Source organism: Oryctolagus cuniculus, chromosome 3 (genome assembly GCF_964237555.1).
Source record: "Oryctolagus cuniculus chromosome 3, mOryCun1.1, whole genome shotgun sequence".
Taxonomy (NCBI): domain Eukaryota; kingdom Metazoa; phylum Chordata; class Mammalia; order Lagomorpha; family Leporidae; genus Oryctolagus; species Oryctolagus cuniculus.
In genome coordinates this window covers 157838370-157850942 of record NC_091434.1, presented here as the reverse complement: position 1 = coordinate 157850942, position 12573 = coordinate 157838370, and positions in this window count along the sequence as shown.

Sequence of the window (12573 nt, the reverse complement as noted above, 5' to 3'; positions counted from 1 at the left end):
AACTTAAATTTTAAACTTTTCTCCCCTATGTTGGATTTGCACTGATTTTCCCTATTCTTTGTCATTTGTCTTTTAACACATGCATTTTTTAAATGATTGTTAAGAGTATTCTTATGCATACTCCTATATTCATTATTATATAGACTGTAAAAATAAAAATAAAAGATGGCATGACTTGTATTTAAAAGAAGCACAAATTACAGCAGAGGATAGAATAGATGGAGAATGGAGGCAACATACATGAAAGCAATGAGAACAACTCAGAATCTGGAAGTAACTTATCCTAATTCAATTTAATATTCACACACATTGGAATACATATCAATTTTAATTTTATGACTTTAAAATCACACTTAAGAAATCTTTACAAAGTATGACTTTTTTTCTGACAATAAAAATTTAATTAGTAACTTTGACTGCCTTGTTCCTGTACCTAAAATGCAATCTGTCATGTGGGTGGGACACGTTATTATCTCATTGTGTCATTCACTGACCAGCTGTTAATTTACATTAAGCCAGGGTTATTTGCTTAAAAGAGCAAATGACTCAAGGAATCATCAAAATACTCCCTACTAGTTCCAGTGAAATTCCATCCTAGTGCATTCTGTTCATCAGCCCTGACTTTGCAAACAACAGATGGACTCCATGGCCCAAAGGAAGAACACATGCATTCGAAAGTCAACAACAGTAGAAATTCTCAAAGAAAAAATTAAAAATATGCAGTGGTGTTTGGAGGTAAAATTGTAAGGAATTTGCATGTTTTGTGGGTTAGATATAAATAATTCAGAAGTATATAGACAGAAATACTTTCCAAACCCTTGATAATAGTGGAGAAAGACAAATTTTTTTTTCGATTTTTTATTTATATAAGGTGAAAAAATTTCATGTATTTCATACATATAGATTTAATAGCATAGTGATACTTCCCACCCCAGCCTCCCTCCAGCCCAGTCTCCCATTCTCCCTCCTCCTTCCTTTCTTATTCTTTCTTTTAATTTTTACAATGACATATTTTAGTTTATTTATATTCATAAGCTTATTTTTAAATTGGTAACATCATAGTTTCAAGCTTTTAGACCACATTATATTCTTCTGGTTCATAGATTTGTTATTCCATCAAAAATCATTTTTATTTTAGTTAGATACTTCAGACGGTTCTTGGTCTCGTTTGGAGAGAGGGCTACTTGCAGTGCAAGCTAATATTTTTATGTCAAAGAGTGAGTAATCATATCCTTCTCTTCTTGTTCACACTTTTTACTAGGCAGGTGAAGTGTTTTGCAAATTTAGAACATATGTACCATCTGGCTTTGGTGTACATAATTCATGCACTGAAAGGTGGTGTAGTTATATGATTAAAAATAACTACTTTGGAGTCAGATAGACTTTCCTTTCTCACAGATTGTGTGAATATGGCTGTTTACCTTCTCTGGGGTTCAGTTTTCTCATCTCTAAGACTAAGGGCAACAAAACTTATCCATAGGATGTTCATTTGGATAATGGAGTACAGAAAACTGCTATCAGTTTAAAAACAATATATGTATCTTTTTAGAATGGAACACTAGCAATTGTCTAAGTTTTTAGTTAAATATAAAGAAAATCTCTATGGAAAAAGAATTTTTTCCTCTCTACTCCAATATCTTGTATGAACTGATGCTAGGATCTTACAATGCTGAGAGAAACAAATGAGATGAGACACAGAGAAGGGGACATGCCAATTTGATGCTGGAGTCAATCAAAGACATAATGAGGCACATGGGTGCTCAACCAATAAGGAAAAAATTAATTCACTACATTTTTAGTGGTGTAGGCACCAAACCTATAGAAAGGCCTTATACTGCTACCATTTTAAACTGTAGAAGCCAGAAAGAGACAGTTTTCCATGAGATTAAGAAATTGTATGTTCAATGTTCAGACAATTCTGTGGGTTTGTGTACTGAATTTCAAAGAGAATAATGAACTCTATTTCTGTTTTGTGATGTGCTTTTCGTCCCAGGCCTCCTGTCCTTTTGGGATTCTGCAGAAGTCATTGATTGTATCTATCACATCAGTCATTAAGTATCCTTATTTCCTGGCAGTCATTGTGGTAGTGCTGATGTTAATGGATGTCTCTTGGCTGTCAATCAATTCTGCCAAAAGTGATCCCCATATAGTCTCCCAGGTGACAGATTCTCTGTACAATGCATAAGCCATACAAAATGGGTTGAGCCATGCTTGTGGATTGTTCAGGATTTGCACCTACCTCCTTGACTGCTAGCTATAAAAACCAGCACTGTGGAATAGACTCATAACGTGAGCTACACTTATAAATCCAAATTTTCCATCAGCTATATTTTTTTCAAAGTAAGATCATGCAGGTCAAATTAGTTTTAATAATATGTTCTACTTAATATAGCACAACCAAAATACTATCATTTTGACATGTAAGCATCAGAAAAAACTTTTCAATATTTATTCATATTGCACCCAGAAAATCCAGTATCTGTTTCACATTCACGTCAAAGTGCACTCAGACCAGTCACATTTCAGGTGCTCTCTAGCCTCATCATGGCCAGTGATCTCCATACTGCACATTGTAGACACAAACAGCTTCAGCTGAATCTAGAAGAAGCAACCAGAAAATGCACTAGAACAACGACTTAAGAGGATATGACTAATCTGATTTAAGGAAAAATTACACAGCAAAACATATTACACAGCAAAACATATTCCCATTCAAAAATTCATGATGGTGATAACTGTTATTTAAAAACAAAACTCCCAAATAGGCAAACTTGGCAAGGGATGCTTTAATCAAGCACATGCTATTTCACCTCTTTAACATTAAAACTGTGAGCACCTAGACATCCAAAACATAAGGACCAGATGTCATCAAATATTGATGTGACTTCTGATTGGAGTTGATCAGAAAGGAAAACTCCTATCACAGACCTGAGAGTAATCAGGGCACAGCTCTCTCTGAATATTTGAAGGAGCCTCAGCAGAGGCCCAACACAAATCCTCTAGATTCAAAGGGACCTAATATTTTGCATTTATTTTGAAGAATTTCTGTTGAAAACTCCTTTGTTTTCATTTTCAGCTACTGCAGGTTCTCCTGTCTTCTGAGAACTGGCTTCCTTTATTTCCATGCTGACAAACAGAAGAAGCAAAGTGTTCAGTTTCCTCCTTCTGTAATTGTAATTCTTGTGTCTCAGTCTCCTTCTGGAAACAGTCCCCCATTTAAATGTTAGGAAATCATTAAGAATTCATCTACATTCAATCTTCCCAGTATCTGTCAAGATTGGTCACGGAGTGCCAAACAGCTCCCCCTCATTGGTGGAGCTGAGCTGACCTGAGCAGAGCTGACAGCCTGGCACTGAGCTTTTATTTCCCAAAGCAGATTTTGAGGTATCTGACTTCTATCAGATTTAATTCTGATGACTTCTACTGGATCCATTTGTGAAAGCCATAGGGGAAAATATGAACAACATGGGAAAATGTCTACAGTGTAATCACATTACTAAGATAGATATTTCATTTCTCAGTAGTTGTCCTGGTCACAATTTACAACTTATTGTCAGCTGGTTATTGCAATTTTCAACAGACACGTTTTTCTCTCTTGTGAAGTTTGTTGACTATGTTTTGTACAGCTGTTAAAAGTATAGAAGCATGTAACGGAGTAACTGAAATAATTTTGGTAATTTTGCTTTATTTCCTAATCATTAAGAAGATTGTAATGTTAAGGAGAGATAAATTAGACATAGTTGATGTGTTAGCACAATATAGACAGTTAATTGATACAAAGATATAAAAAGAGATTTTTTTATTATGAGTAATCTTGTGTTTTCTTGTATTGGAGAATTATACCTGTAAACAATGTACTATTCAAAGCACAACACTGAAATGTTCAATTTTGCCTAAAAAACCAAATTGTTACCATCAAACAGTGCATAACTTGTAAATTTATCAAGTCACATATACCTTAATGATAGAAAACCAACAAGCGAGTGACAGTTCACCATATGGAGCTATTTGGAGTGAAAAAGACAGTTTACTAAAAGCAGTTATTTAATTTCCCTTTAATTCTTATAAAGTCTCAGCATAAAAATAACAAATGAATACCAAAAGGGTCAAATGGCATATGCTACAAATTTTTACTTTTACAGAAGCCTGTATTAAAATGATTTGGGGAATGTATTGTATACTAAGAAAATATCTTTGAACACATACACTTCTTTTGCACAGTCCTAATCACATGCTATGTCAACATACAAGAAATCAAATATACCTTCCCAACATGTCAGATCCTGGAGAGAGGGTGTTACGTGGTCTGAATATACTAGAGTGGAGATTAAGGAAATGAAATAGATAGATTGCAGTTGCAGTTTTTTCTGTGGTTCTTTCAAAAATAGAAGAAATTAAGTTGTGGGTTAAAAAAAGAGGCATTTAAAATACTTAACAAAAATGTAAACAATCATATATGTGTACATATTAAGAAAAGTCTGTGTATACACATTTTATATGTATATAGTATATTGCATTATGTATACATACTTGTGTATATACATATATGTACACACACATACACACATGCATACCCACACATAAAACCAGTGCCACCTTAAATGCATAGATGCATCATGGGCTAACTTGAGCACTTGAGGTTTTGTAAGGTCGCTTTTCATGTAGACTACTTGGAAAATTACTGCTGGTCTCTCTTGTGCCACTTCCATGAAATCAGCATTCAGCAAGCCTGGCTTCCTGGCAAACAACGGAACATTCAGCTCATGTGTAAGGAAAGAGATCCCACCAATGAGAAGGGAGGGCACAGGGTGGGAAGAGTGACAGCTCTCCTACAAAAGAGCAAAGAATGGTGATTCCGGAGGAGGGCTGGGAGAGCACCGCCTCTCTCCATGCCTACCACACTATAGATTCCACAACTGGCTCCTTGGCAGAAAACTCACCCAGACCCTGACCTTGGCAGCTTTATAGAGGTAACCTTTATGTGAAGAGGAACTGTTGTTCAACAATGTCTCTGATACGCTTGGTATAAAATTTTTCACATCAAGAAAAGGAAAATACATGGAAAACATATTTTTCTGTCTGCTTTTTTATCCCTAGTGCAGGACCAACATTCATGGTTTACTACAGAAAATTTTCTACATCCCCTGTGTGCTTTGCAGTCCTTAAGACATATAAGTAACATTCAATTATTGTACACAACAATGGTTTTTATTGATTGACTACATTTTCCTTTCAATTCGAGGCCACAGTAGAACTAGTTCAGCCTAGTAAGCTTTGAATGCATAATTCTGTGTGGTGCTCTCATTCCAGTGGGCTTGTTGGTACCTTCTGTGCTTGTTGCCCTTCATCCACAGCCCACTTTATGAAAGTAGCTGCAATGGTGAATTTCCTGCTCCTGTTTGTTTGAATGTTAACTGCTTGTAACCTGTCATTCTCAGGACTCATATAGTGACCATCAGAAGGGACAGGGTATATTGCACCTTGCATCTGAAAGTGTAGGAGCGAATTTTACACTCTTGTACTAGGAAGCATATATTCAGCCGAAGAACACAAAAAATGAGAATCTAACCTTATTTTTGTTGAATATGGAAAGACTTGGAATGTTCTCAATTCTGGAAGGAAAAACTGTATCCGCAGAGGTTACATGCCTGGGCATGTGTCGTTGGCTTTCTGCTGAGATTGGTGGTCAGCTCATTCAGAAATTTCAAGACATAGCTCCTTTGGGAATGATGTGCTATTGTGCTTGCTAGCTCCAAGTCAGAAAGGGTGTTCTCCCTTTCACCTGGCATCAGGCATAGTGTTGAATCACTTGCCTATTTATGTTTTTGCCCTTCTTATTTTGTTGGAGATTACTGGCTATGATTGATGGCTCTGTGCAACTGGTAAAAGCAAAAAGAAAAAGAAAAAACTGCTCTAGAATGAAAAGGGGGAAAAAAGCAATAATCCCAACAGAAATTTGTGACAAAGCTATTCAGTAATGGTTGCTCAGGAGTGAAAATTTACTTTCCTATTTTGTATCTCAGATATTATTGTCTACATGTAATAACCAGATCATACTATAAATGAAGGAAAATGGTTTCTACTAAATGAACTAATATTTTTAGAACACACTGAATACCACTCCATTTGGAAGGTTATTTCAGATAATAAAACAACATTGTCCCAGTGTGCACCTTCTATAACCCACACAGCACTTTATTCTTTCTATTTTTAAAATCCTTCATGAATTTGTTTGCGGTAGATACACACACTCACACACACGCACACACACACACACACACACACAGAGCGCAAGCTCCCATCCACTGCCTCATCCCCCACTCCTTGGCACTGGGCCAGGGTTGAAGCTAGGGTCAGGGAATACAATCTAGTTTTCCCACATGAGTAGCAGGGACTCAATTATTTGAGCCATCACTGCTATCTTCCATGTCAGCTAAGAAGGAGCCTGGAATTAGGAGCCAGAACCATGCATCAAATTCAGGTACTCCAATGGGGTGACTGACACCTTAACTGTTAGGCTAAATGATTGCTCCCATAATTTTAGTTAATACAATACTTGTTAGTTGTCTGTTGATCAGTAGTTTTCCTTGAAACATTAAGCCCTAAGAAAGCTAGCATCAGTTAATCATGTTCCTTACTATATTTCCATCACCTAACATATATTATATGCTTAATAAAAATTTTAAATCAGTGAATAAATGGATAAAATAAGGATGCTTAATATAAAGTTTCATTATACTATGCATATTTTGTTATGAAAAATCAACTATGGGACTAGCATTGTGGCACAGTAAGCTAAGACACGACTTGTGATGCCAGCTTTCCATATTAGAATGCCTGTTTGTGTCCTGGCTGCTCTGTTTCTGATCCAGTTTGCTACTGATGTGTCTGGGAAGGCAGTGGAAGATAGTCTTAAATACTCAGAATGGGAGACCAGGATGGAGTTTCCAGCTTTTGGTTTCAGCCAGTTCTAACTGTTGCCGTTATTTAGGGAGTTAACCAGTGGATGGAAAATTTCTGTCTGTCTCTCCCTCTCTTTGTTACTCTGAAATTTAAATAGATAGATAGATAGATAGATAGATAGATAGACAGACAGATATTTAAAAAGAAAAATCAGCAATTTATATATTCCTATATAATGTAAAGAACTGGTAAGAGTAATATTCACTAACAGGTCACTGCTGGTAAGGTAACCAGAAATATGGCAAACAAAACAATGAACCGATATGGATGATAATGTGATGAATTTAGTCTTAATCATTTTAGGTTCCAGGAATTGATGGGCCATCTGCTTAAGAATTGGAATTTCTGAGTTTAAAATATTGGTAGTAGAGCCTTGTGTAATACACCAGCAGGAGGAGCAGGGACAGACAAGCGGATTGGAGGTGAAAGTCATTGGAGGGAGATGAAAAGGTGAAGAAGTTCCTCAGAAGCGTGTTTGGGTAAAAGATGAGACACAAGAGTAGGGGGACAGAACGGGTATTTGATTTGTTCCCAGATCCTGCCTATTTAAGTTAGAGTGAGAGTGAGATTGTGAATGAAACACAATCAACTGCTACGCAAATATTTACTGAGCCTTATTATCTGCAAAGCATGGTGATAGTCTCTGAGAGGATAGAAGAAGGTCAATTCCTATGTGCCCCTCATGTGGATCTATAATCTAGTCAAGAGGATGCCCTTTCTTTAATCGTTGATCATTCACATAAAGTAAGCATATGTGTTGTAGTACGTACAACCACTTTCTTGCAGTAATCTCTTCTCCAGGCTACACATTCCAATTCTTTCAGTGGCATCCAACCCTGTTTGCCACTCCTAGTCTCCTTTCAATATATCAACATTGCCTTTAAAGCAGGATATCCAAATTGTGTCAGATGTGAGTGGTGTGGCTGTTATTTCCAGAGGGTAGAATTACTTAGACATTTTATTTCTACTCATTCTACTAAAGCAAGCAAAAATTATTTTTATCATGTTATAAGAATATATCAACCTATGTTAGCAATAGAAAAATTAGAAAATAGAGATAAACAAAAATGAAGAAAAAGTATAGAATTCCCTACCCCCACTATCCAGCCTTTGAATACAGTTTAAGTCAGGTATTTATTAGCCTTCCTATCCAGCAGCTGCACAACTACAGGCCTGATTTTCCTAACTTTTTCTAGCATTTCTATATTCTTGGGGACACCCCACCTTCACCCCTTCTTTGTCCAGCAGATGCCATTTGTGCCTTTCCTGAAACTTAAGTCCCAGATCTTCCATCTTTCTTGGTCTTCCTCTCAGATCAAGGCTTCTGTCACCAGCTCCACCAGCCTATTGCTTGTAGTGTTGGGTGTTGTTTATTCTTGCACTGTGGAAACCATCTGAATCCCTTTCCCCAAGTCGATTGTCAGTTGTTTTGTCTTTGTCAGTGTTGATACCAGTTATCACCTGCATCCAGAGCTTAAAGTAGATTTCCTCTTTACCTTGCACGCTACTCACATGGCTGTTGGAGGCCTGTGGTTGTGCCCAGACCATAAGAAACTGTTCTTGGAGAAAAACTGGCTGTACTCATTGCTATTAGAGAAGGCACTTCAGTGACGGATACACAGCTCAGTCTGTCAGTTCTAGTTAATGTCAATTGAAAACCAAAGTCCCCTTCTAGGAGACACTGACCTTGTGGTTTTCCTCTGATCACTTTCTTGCCTCAGGATTTTCCCACTGTAGTTTCCTCCAGCTCTCCACTCCTCAATATTGCTAGAGGTATAGGCTGTGAAGACTACCTTGAGGTTATCTGTCTCATCGCTAAATGATGGCCGCTCATCTGGTGTGTGCGGCTGGTTTCAGGGCACGGCAGCATCTTTGACACTGAGTTAAACAGTAAACTCTAGACTTAACTGTCAGCTCACCCCTCCTTATCACTCAGGATTATAAGAACCCAAAAGTCCTATTCAGATAGGCAAAACCAAGCAGGAATTTATTGCCTTAAAAAGCTGAAAGCTTAGGCTGGTGTTCTGGCACAATAGATAAAGCCGCCAACTGCAACATGGGCACTCCCATATGGGTGCTGGTTTGTGTCTAGGATGCTCCACTTCCAGTCCAGCTCTTTGCTAACGGCCTGGGAAAAGCCGTGGAAGATGGCCCAAAGTTTGGGCCTCTGCTACCACATGGGAGACCTGGTTGGAGCTCCTGACTTCTTGCTTGGGCTTGGCCCAGCACTGGCTATTGTGGCCATCTGGGGAAGTAAGCCAGCAGTTAGAAGGTCTCTCTTTGTCTCTCTCTCTCTTTCTCTCACTCTCTCTCTTACTCTTTCAAAATAGCTAAGTTAATCTTAAAAAAAAAGCTGAAAACTTTGGTTACCTTTTTTCTTAGGTGAAAATATTTAAGATATATTCTTTTAGCAAATTTCAAAAATACAATAGATGATCAGTAACTATAGTCACCGTACTGTGCATTGAGTCATTGAAAATTATTCATCTCACAAAAATTTATACCCTTTGGCCAAGATCTCCCTGTTTTTCCAAATTCTCAGTCTAATTTACTCTCTGTTTCTATAAACTCAATTTTTTTTAGATTCCCCATGTAAATGAGATCATGCAGCATTTCTTTTTGCTGTGTTCAGCTTATTTCACTTAGTGTGCTGTCCCTTAGATTCATCCATGTTGTTGCAAGAGGCCAACTTTCCTTCTTCTTTTTTTAGTACTGAATAGTATTCCATTTGTGTAGGCTTATGTATATATTATTTCTTATTTTCTTATCTATTCATCCATTGATAAGCACAAATTACTTCCATATTTCAACCATTGTGCATTATCACAATACAGATATCTCTTTAGCATGTTGATTTACTTTCATTTGCATATATGACCATAAGTGAGATTGCTGGATCAGACAGTAGTTCTATTTTAATTCTTTGAGAATCCTCCATATTACTTTTTTTTTTTTTTTTGGACAGGCAGAGTGGATATTGAGAAAGAGAGACAGAGAGAAAGGTCTTCCTTTTGCCGTTGGTTCACCCTCCAATGGCCGCCACGGCTGGTGCGCTGTGGCCAGCGCACCGCGCTGATCCGAAGGCAGGAGCCAGGTGCCTCTCTTGGTCTCCCATGGGGTGCAGGGCCCAAGCACTTGGGTCATCCTCCACTGCACTCCTGGGCCACAGCAGAGAGCTGGCCTGGAAGAGGGGCAACCAGGACAGAATACGGCACCCCAACCGGGACAGAATCTGGCGCCCCGACCGGGACTAGAACCCGATGTGCCAGCGCCGCTAGGTGGAGGATTAGCCTAGTGAGCCTGCAGCACCGGACATATTACTTTCATAATGGTTGTACTAATTGACAACCCCATCAATCATGTATCTACCTCCTTACTAACACTTGTTGTCTTATGAATTTTTGATAATTGCCACTCTAACAGAATTTAGCTGATGCCATATTTTGGTTTTGATTTTCATTTAAATGATGATTAGTGATACTGATCACCTTTTTATACATCTTACATATTCAAATTTTGTTTCTCATTCATACCCCAATAAAACTGAAACAACCTGAAAATTTTGGGATTTGCGGTAGGGCTGTATACAGAGACTCAATGACAGAGTCAGAACTGGATTCTCTGTTCACTTCTGAATTCTATTTCCCTGCTGCTGGCTCCACTTTTGGACAGCCTCTGTCATGCCACAGAAAGATGGCCTCTGTATAGCTCGAGCCAACGTTCTTCTAGCCTCAAGTTTGGAGAATAAAAGGGCTCCATCCAAGACTCAGTCAGAAAGTTAATATAAGTGCAGATTTGTCCCTTCTTGAATGAAGACCGAGTAGAATTCTATAAAACAAAAAAGTTCAAATAAGGCTCAAATTAGTCCTGTGACAACTCCTAAAATAATGATTGTGACAGAGGAATAAAAGGTACTAATTGCCTCTGACCAGGGCCAACTCCTAGAGGCAGGAATGGAACTCGTCCCAGATGGAATTGGATCACTTCTACCAAAAGAATAGAAAATGAATGTTGGATTATTCAAACCCAACAAGTATTTACTACAACCTGCCATTGTCCTGTGGTATATTGGTGAAAGCACAAATGAGTCTGGTATTATCAGTCTATACCTAGAAAGGAATCCCATACACATACATGTGGAAAACCTATTCCATATTCATCTTTATTTTTCAAAAATGAGTGCTTACTAGATGTGTTGTCTGGTAAACCTGCTATTTTTTCCCCAACATGGTATAATGGTCATCTTTCTATTCTAACCTTTGATAAAAATTTTCTGTTTTTTGGTAAATTCATACATTATTCTTTCCTTTTTTAAATCATTTTTCTTTTTACTTTTAAAGGAATTTATTAATATATCAGGGTCACAGAAAATGCATGTTAATTACTACATCATGATTCTCATAAATTCTCATGTTAATGTGATATTAATACAAAGAAAACAGATTGAATGTAGTTCATAGATCCAATTCTGTGAATATAATATTGTAAGAGAAAGTGTAGTTGTGATTTACTTAAGTCTACTTATATACTGATGTCAAATTATTAGAACATCAGTTCCTTTGAATTTTAGAATAGGAGATCAGCTTAGAACTAACAATCCAATGTTTAGCTCTTTCACCCAATTAGGAAACAGATCCAGAAAAAATTGCAAATGTTTACAAAATCACAAAGAATAATACAGATACATATTATTAATAATAATCACCTTTATTTCAAACTCACTTTCTTCCCTACTCTCCAATTGTTTTATACAAAATAATAATGTCATTTGAGAATCCATCATACATTTAACTAAAATATAAAAGTTTATTTCAATGACATTTGCCCATGAATCCATTAGCAGAAATGTAATTAATTTGACACACTTAATTTTTTGCTTACAGTAGCTTCATTTATTAATCCAGTCTACTATTCTATGAGTATAATTAGAGCTCTTCTAGGCACAAAATTATTCTCTTTTATGAATATCACAAAGAAAATTAAAAGGTGTCTTGTTCATTTGTTGAGAAAACAATAAATTGCATCATGGAGAGATAAAATGACTTGCATACTAGTAACGTTGAGTCAGTTGCCTCTTTATTTTGGCATCTGTGAATATTACATCAGCTCTGACACTATTTTCCTTTATACTTTGAGTATATCTTTGCAGTTATTTTTGTTGTCTTTGGTATTTTTGAGTCTCCTCTTGCTCAGTGAGGACTGTAGTCTTCCTGATGCTGTTCATGCAAGTTCCCACTAATCATTTGGCTGGGGACTGGTCACGTGCCCCACATTCCATGGTTTTCCTTAGTCTTTTTTAGGTGTCTTTAATTTCCCTCCATCTTAGATTTTAGAATGTTTTAAAATAATTACTGTGGGCGATCCCAGCAGTTAGCTGAACCCAGGCCCATTCCCCGACCCCCGCCCTCTGCCAATCAGGTAAACTGCTCCCCAGTGTGGCCCAGGCCCATTAAGCCCACCTGGAAAGCTACGTGACTTTCAAGTTGATTGGAGAGGCATATTGGCACCAGTATTTGTTCTGTCCTGTAGCCAGTGTTCCCCTGAGTTAGTTACACCCTTTCTATCTGCTCTTTAAAAGACTGTTAATAAACCCGGACATGTTCAGAGAAG